Source organism: Corythoichthys intestinalis, chromosome 15 (genome assembly GCF_030265065.1).
Source record: "Corythoichthys intestinalis isolate RoL2023-P3 chromosome 15, ASM3026506v1, whole genome shotgun sequence".
Classification (NCBI taxonomy): domain Eukaryota; kingdom Metazoa; phylum Chordata; class Actinopteri; order Syngnathiformes; family Syngnathidae; genus Corythoichthys; species Corythoichthys intestinalis.
In genome coordinates this window covers 13,694,175-13,701,729 of record NC_080409.1, presented here as the reverse complement: position 1 = coordinate 13,701,729, position 7,555 = coordinate 13,694,175, and positions in this window count along the sequence as shown.

The following is a 7,555-nucleotide window of genomic DNA, read 5'->3' as shown; positions in this document are numbered from 1 at the left end:
AAGCCTCAACCAATTGCCTTCCGTATAACTTACAAAGTCGTTTCCAGGCTAGGGAATCGAAATACGATTTGAGGGGAGAAAATGTGTTTAAACTTAACTACGCTAGAACAACACTAAAATCATTTTCGGTTCCTTACTCTGATGTAAAGCTTTGGAACAAACTAGATTCTGCAGTGACCAGCTCAGGGTCATTGGCTGTTTTTAAGAGGAGACATAAACAAACTTTATTAAATAATTATGTTGCTGACTCAAGCTAACTCGGACATAATAAGAACTGTACAAATGCTAAATAATGTCTGGTTTGTACAAATGTTAAATAATGTCTGGGTGGCAACTCAAAGCTGGAAGCAAAACCGAGTGTACCCAAAACAATGGAAGGCAAAAAAAAAAAAAGGGGAACTCAAAGCCAATGCAATCAGAACTCACAAGGACATATCATCTGTTGGCTGTAAATGCACAGACAACTGACTTCAAATTCTTCAAATTTGCAACGACATGGGACTGGTCGATTGGCCACTGTCCTGCCAGAACCTGGACAACGCGCCTGCCTGTAAAACATTTTAACGTCTGGATATTATGGAGGATAGATGGGGTAGATGGCGGCCGCTGTGTCTGACCACACTCGAAGAGGAACAATATCGAGGATGTTTCCTTTTGGTGTGCTGCTGGCAGCTTCTGATTGTGCCAGGTGGGACAGTGATCGCTGGGACGGTCGTTCTGAAGGACCTAGCGACGCCAGTCCCCCAGGCCATGAGTCCACAACCGAAATGGCGATGCAACCTACTACGAAACTGCGCAACCTTGAGATGAATGTTCGTCGGGAGTCAGCATGGAACGAAAACTGCGACGAGGATTAAGTCAACAAAAGGAGTGTGGCGGACACGGCCTACCATCGGTCCTCAGCTATTCCCTATCTTCTGGATCGAATCAACTAAATAAACTAAGTACTAAATTATGAACCAGTCTACGGGATCTAATCAACATAACGAGCACATCGATCGACTATGGACTATTGGGAAAATGAACAATCAGAGGGGATGGTTATTATAAAAAAAAAAAAAAAAACGTGATCATTACGAAATCTGAATGTCAAAAATTGATATTTGATATTTTCTGCGTCCTTTATGGTATACTGGGGACGGGTTTCAATAAGCTTCGGCTTCTCCCGTCAGCCCTTTTCTTTTCGGGAAAGGGAAAATAAAAAAGGAAATTAATAAGCCCTCTTCTTCCGCACTCCGGAGTTGAGCTATGCTTGGCGAGTGTAGTCGTGGACCACTTGCAGGCAGTCTGTGATTTTATTCCATCTCAGGACCTCCAATAACATCAGGCTCCGGTGGTGCACCAAAAAACAAATCCACAGGTGTTCGGATCCCTCCCCCCGAACATTAGTACAGCAGGTGTGCACTGGATGGACTCCTCCACAGCTGTGCAGTAACACCACAGGACCATCGGCAGGTGAAGGTCCCAGTCCCGCTGGTGTTGACTGGTGAGAATAGCCAGTTGGGTAGCCAAGGTGTGGTTGAATTGCTCCACCAGGCCATCGCTTTGTGGATGGAGCAGTGTCATCCTGGTCTTCGCCAGCCCCAGCTTCTCATACACCTCTTGGAAGAAGCGGGATTCGAAATTCCTCCCTTGGTCATTGTAGAGCTCAGCAGGAACTCCAAACTGGGTGAACATCTCCGCAACCAGCTTCTCGGCCGTCGTGGTTGCGCTCTGGTCTGGCACCGTATACGTTTCTGCCCACTAAGTGAAATAATCCACGGCCACAAGAACATAGTGGTTACCAGACAGTTGACAGGAAAAGGCCCCAAAATGTCCACTCCCACACGCTCCATGGGAGCCCCCAACAAATACTGCTGTAGTGGAGCTTGAGAGCACTGGGTCGGTCCTTTCTGCGCCGTGCAAGAGTCACAGCAGTGCACGTACATCTCCACGTCCTGTCGGCAGCCAGGCCAGTAGAATCTCCCTTTAAGGCGACGGAGTGTCTTGGAATTACCAAAGTGTCCTGCCCCAACGAGCCATGGACCAGCTGGAAGACCTTGGAGCAGAGAGCAGCAGGTACCAGCAGCTGTAGGTGGACAGCTTCACCTCCAGGCGCCTGCCACTTCCAGTACAGCAGCCCATCGCGGTCCGCAAAATTGCCCTACTGGGAATAGTAGGCTCTCACCTCAGTGCCTCGCTAAGACACCCCTGCCCACTCTGGTCGCTGTCCTTTGTCCAGCCAGTCTCTCACCGAACCGGGAAGACCACTGCCAAGAGTTCACGTCGGGTCACGCAGTAGTTCTCTGCCAGACTACAGGTACAACTGAAGCAAGCTACCACACACTCGCCGCCTCCCTTCTCCTGAGACAGGACAGCTCGAACCCCCACGTTACTGGCATCAGTGTCAACAATAAAAGGTAGTTGTTCATCGGGGTATGCCAGCACTAGTGCCCCTGTGAGGGTTGCCTTGAGTTGGCTGCAGGTTGCTGCACAGGTGCCAGTCGTAGGGTTGGCCCTTGTCAGTCAAGTGGTGGAGTGGATTGCCAGTAGTGGCAAAGTTCTGTATAAAACGGTGGTAGTATGATGCAAGGCCCAGGAAGCTTTGCAGCTCACAGACATTAGCAGAAGTTGGCCAGTCTCGTACTGCAGTCATCTTAGCAGGGTTGGTTCCAACGCCTTCAGCACTGATCACACGAATTCGAGGAATTCTGTCTGCCTGGTGAGTAGGTGGCACTTGGCAGAATTCAGCCGCAGTCCAGCGTGTCGGATCGCAGTGAAGACCTCTCGCAGATTACTCAAGGCCTAGCCAAAGTCACTTGCATTTACCAACAGATCGTCCAGGTACACAATGCACCAACTACGAGGCACATCCGCGAGCACAGTCTCCATTAGTGTCTCAAAAGTAGCCGGCGCATTACAAGTCTAAAAGGCATGACGTGGAATTGCCACAGTCCTTGTCCAATGGTGAACACCGTCTTTGGTCTGGCATTGGGGGCCAGCTCCAACTGCCAGTAGCCCCTGTGTAGATCAAGGGAGCTGAACCAACTGGAACCGGTAATCCAATCGAGGGCGTCATCAATTTGTGGCAGTGGGAAGGAATCCTTACGATGACCGCTTTGAGATGACGATTATCCACACAAAACCACCAGCCACTGTCCTTTTCTCACCAGCACCACCGGTGCCGCCCATGGACTGCTGGAGGGCTCGATGATGCCAGCTGCAAGCATCTCCTGGACCTTCTCTTCTGTTGCTTGCTGCTTGGCGAGAGCCAACCGGTGGGGCCACAGACAAACAGGCTGAGCCAGTATCGATGGTGTGCTGGACGAGTCCCGTTTTCTTACAGTCTTTGTCCTCAGCAGCAAAAATGTTTCCAAACTCGTCAAGGAGGCCTTGTAACTGCTGACGTAGCTGTAAGTCGTGGCAGAACTCCGTTGCCACAAATCCTGTATTGCCTCCACCATTTCAGCAGAGGGAGGGGGGATTACCCTGCAAGAGACACTGGCTGAGACGGCTGCGATGAAGGGTCACCACCACCCATGGGACTACAGGAACCAGGAACCTGCTGACTGACCGAGGCTTGGTAGTCAGGTGAGTGCTGGTGGCTGTCCATGCCGCTGCCAGTTTTTCAGTGGTACCGGGAAGGATGCCAGGTCGCACAAGGAACATGGTAGACCCGAGTCCACCAATGCCTGGCAAGTTCGGCCGCCAAGCCGACAGGGCAGGTAGAGTGCCTCGACGTGTCCAACACACCCAACCACCATGCAACGTCCTTGGAGGAGTTATGGGAAACAGAGCAGTGGTCCCCTCTCTAGACCGCCCTGCTCTCGTTTCCTGACGGTTGGTAGCTTCTGGAGATCGGCGCAGGTGCTCGGCATTGGCTTGAAAAGTGCCCAGGATTTCCAAATCGGCCACAACAGTCACTCGGCTGAGGCTGGTGCTGTTGGGACAACCAAGGTGGCTGCTGTCGTTGTGTGAGCGATGGCTGGACCCAACAAACCTTCTCATGATCTGCGCCACTGCTGTCGTAATAAGCCATCCTGACGTGCTTCTGACGCAAGGAAGCTCGAGGCTAGGGAGGCTGCGAGGAAAACGCAGTCTCCACACGCTCAGCTTCACGAAGAGCTGTGCTGAGCGTTTGCACTGTGATGAGGCGAATGTGCCGACGCAGTCCCTCGGGAGTACTTTCAGAAACATGTGAGGTGCCAGCTCCTCACGTGCATTTGAAGGGAAATGTGGATATCCCTGTCGTGCATACGGCTGTTCATCCGCAGCGCAAGTGCCCAAGCTCTTCCCCTCTAGGCGGCGCCAGTCAGCCGATTTGTTTATGCTCTCATCAGCGAAGCGATGTTGAGCAAATAGTCTCTCTAGCGCTTCGGAGCTTGTCTGTTCCACTGCTCTCTAGGACTTGTAGAGCATCACCTGCCAAAGCCAGTGCCAGGTGACTGCTGGCCTCTTCATCACTCCAACCATTGTGCCAAACTTGAACTTAAGACAAGTAGGGCTCCAGCTGTGTTGTCCCAATATATCTAAATTTATCGTCTAAAAATGCTTTAAATGATTAAATAAAAATTAAAGTTTTTTTAAAATATCACTCTTCTTAATCTTGAAATGTAATCCCTCGACTATATCACCCTTTGAAATTAAAAATAAAAACAAACAAACTGAGGCAGCACGAGGTATGGATGTCACAAGGACGATGGTGATGGGTACACATCGCAAAAAGGCCTGTAAACACGATCATCTGTTATAGTTTGCTCTGAGTGGTTCAAATTCAAATTTTCTGAAACGACAAAAAAAATGATAAAGCTTGAGTTGAAAAGCATAAAAGCTATGTGATAAAAAAGGGCAATGCAACATAAAGTTATCAGATCTTGAGAATGGAAAGACTTGAAAAGGCTTATTTGCTCTGATGCGAGATTCAGAACATCTTCCCTGTCAATGTGCACTTTGGACTTATTTTTGTTCATTTATGTTAGGCTACTCGTTTCCTTATAGTTTAAAATCAATGTACACATTTTATTCAAAATATATACAATTTCACCGTGGGTGTTATACTGTAAGTCATTTGTACTTTTTTGGGGGAAATGTTACTCAAGTCTTTATTTAAAAAATCCAAAAACTAAATGTTTACATGAACTTCAATTTTAATGTACACCCAATGCCCTTATGGAGTTAAAATTGAGGTTTTGTATATAAATCTGAGGACATAAGGGAAAATAAAAATTAGGAGATGATGGTTGGGATTACTGCTATTCTTTTGCAAATCAATTTTGAATGAAAATCTTTTGTTTTTTTGGATGTGTCATATGAATAACTGTGTAGGGTGACCAAACTTCCTCTTTTGCCCGGACATGTCCTACTTTCACGTCGTGTCCTCGTAATCCGGACGGGTTTTATAAATTCATGAAAATGTCCGGTTTTTATGATTTTTCACGGGATCAATTTGAAGAGAATCCCTCCGGCCGCTGGGGGGCAGCACTTGCCTGCGTTGTCGTGGCTCCTACTAGTAGGGGCGGGAGAACGAGTACAGTTTACCCATTGTACTATGGGGCATTACCGCCATCTACTGGGTTGACGGTTTGGCAAGAAAACAGGCAGTTACAGACTACAATAAGGAGTAGTTTTAAGAGACGTTTATAGTGCTCCGTACACCTTTCTGTAAGTTTATCTTCTGTTAATGTCGCTCATGTGTCTTCTGTTATATACTATACAATATATGGGTACAAAGAGATGCAGTATGTTGTATTAGTCTTGTATTAATTTTTCTGCATTCGTGTATTTGGTTGAATGTTAGTATTATAGTCTAAGTGGGAGCGCCTGCACAGTTGTTAAATGTTTTACTATAAATACGTATATAATGGCAACTGTTGACTTCTGTCAGAGGTTTGTACTGGCGTGACCTGTAAAATCCCGTTTGGTGTTGCATCGTTGTACTACAGATGATCGTAAACTTATATAGCAAAGTTTGATTTTGCCTCGTCTCCCAGTACTCGCTAATAGGTTAGCTATCTTTATATGGCTCTGCTATCAGTGAGCTAAGCCGCGCTATGCATTATGGGAAACGTAGTTTTGAACTGCTGCGTTTGGAAACATGCCGGTTGAATAGTTTGTCAGTTTATTTTAGTTATTGTTTGCGTGCAATCTAGAACATTGAATGAGAATAAAAATTGAGTGGGAATAACAATTTCTCAACGACAATTGTCGTGATAATAATAAAAATGTTTATGTACCACAAGCCTACTGTGTGTCTGTATTGACTGTACCATATTTCCACGGGTCTGCATGATATATTTTTAATTATTAAAAAAAAAAAAAAATTTTGTGTTTTTTTTTTGGGATTATTTTTTACTAAAAATAAAGCCTGTTGAGCAAAAAACTTATTTCCATATAGTATATAATATATACAGGGGTGCACATAGGTGGTCCGCATGCGCGCATGCGTACTGGACGTAGACAAATGCGCTGGCCCTCAACGGCTTCCATACGCTTTTGCGTACCGATGGCTGACCACTGTATTTGCGGCGGACACGAGAAAATAACTTCTCAAAATTTTGAAGAGGCAGGCCACACTGAGTAATTACTTTAGTGATGGGACGAAATGAGCCGAGGTTCCGAAGCTTGTGTCGAGTAATGGGAGGGGGGTTTCCACGAAGCTTGTAGCGAGGCGCGCTTCATTTCAGCAAAACCCGGAAATGATGACGTGGGAAGCCTCGCCGGCGGCCGGCTGAATCTCGTGAGTCGTGAGTGCTTCGGAAGCGATCCAACGTTTGGCGCACATTGCAAAAACAGGACAGACTACGGTATAAATTGGTTGCAAAACGCAATGGCGATCGCCTGTTATCTCACATTTTGTGGATTTCGGGCTCCTGTACTTGTTACATCTGTGCGCAACAGTGCAACCAGTGTAATCTTTTTTCGAGCCGTGTCCTTTGCTTGCGATGGAACCTGCGCGAAAAGAGCGATCCTCCCCTGTATGGGAACAGTTTGATTTGATTGCTTTCAATAAGGTAAGGGAGAAAAACTACTTTAATATAAATGTGAGTGAGTGTGTGTACCTATCTGAACCAAACATCAACGGAATGAACAATCCATTAGTGTTTCGGGAGGCACAAAAGAATACCTACCCAAATTTATATAAACTGGCACTCACATTTCTCTGCACCCCAGCTTCATCTGTGCCTTGTGAAAGAATATTTTCTAAAGCTGGTGAAATATTTTCCCCCCCAAAAAAGAAACTGTTTAAAGCCAGCCACTGTGGGAAAGCTATTATTTCTAAATAAAAATGAGTAACAAATTACCCTTAGCACTTGTTGCATTTTGTTCACATACTAAATTACTAACACAAGCACATTCATACCTGTCTTAAGCAAATAGCCATTGAATTCTTAACAATGTTGACCTCTTGGGCTTCTAGACCACTTGATGGCGCCATAGGGTAAATGAAGCACCATGAAGCTTTGCTACATGTGCAAACCAATTGGCTGCAAAGCTTCATTGCTTCATGAGGCTTCATTTGGCTTCCGTGTTCCCCCACCCCCGTCAAAAGACAGACAGACGACAGAGACGTCACCGG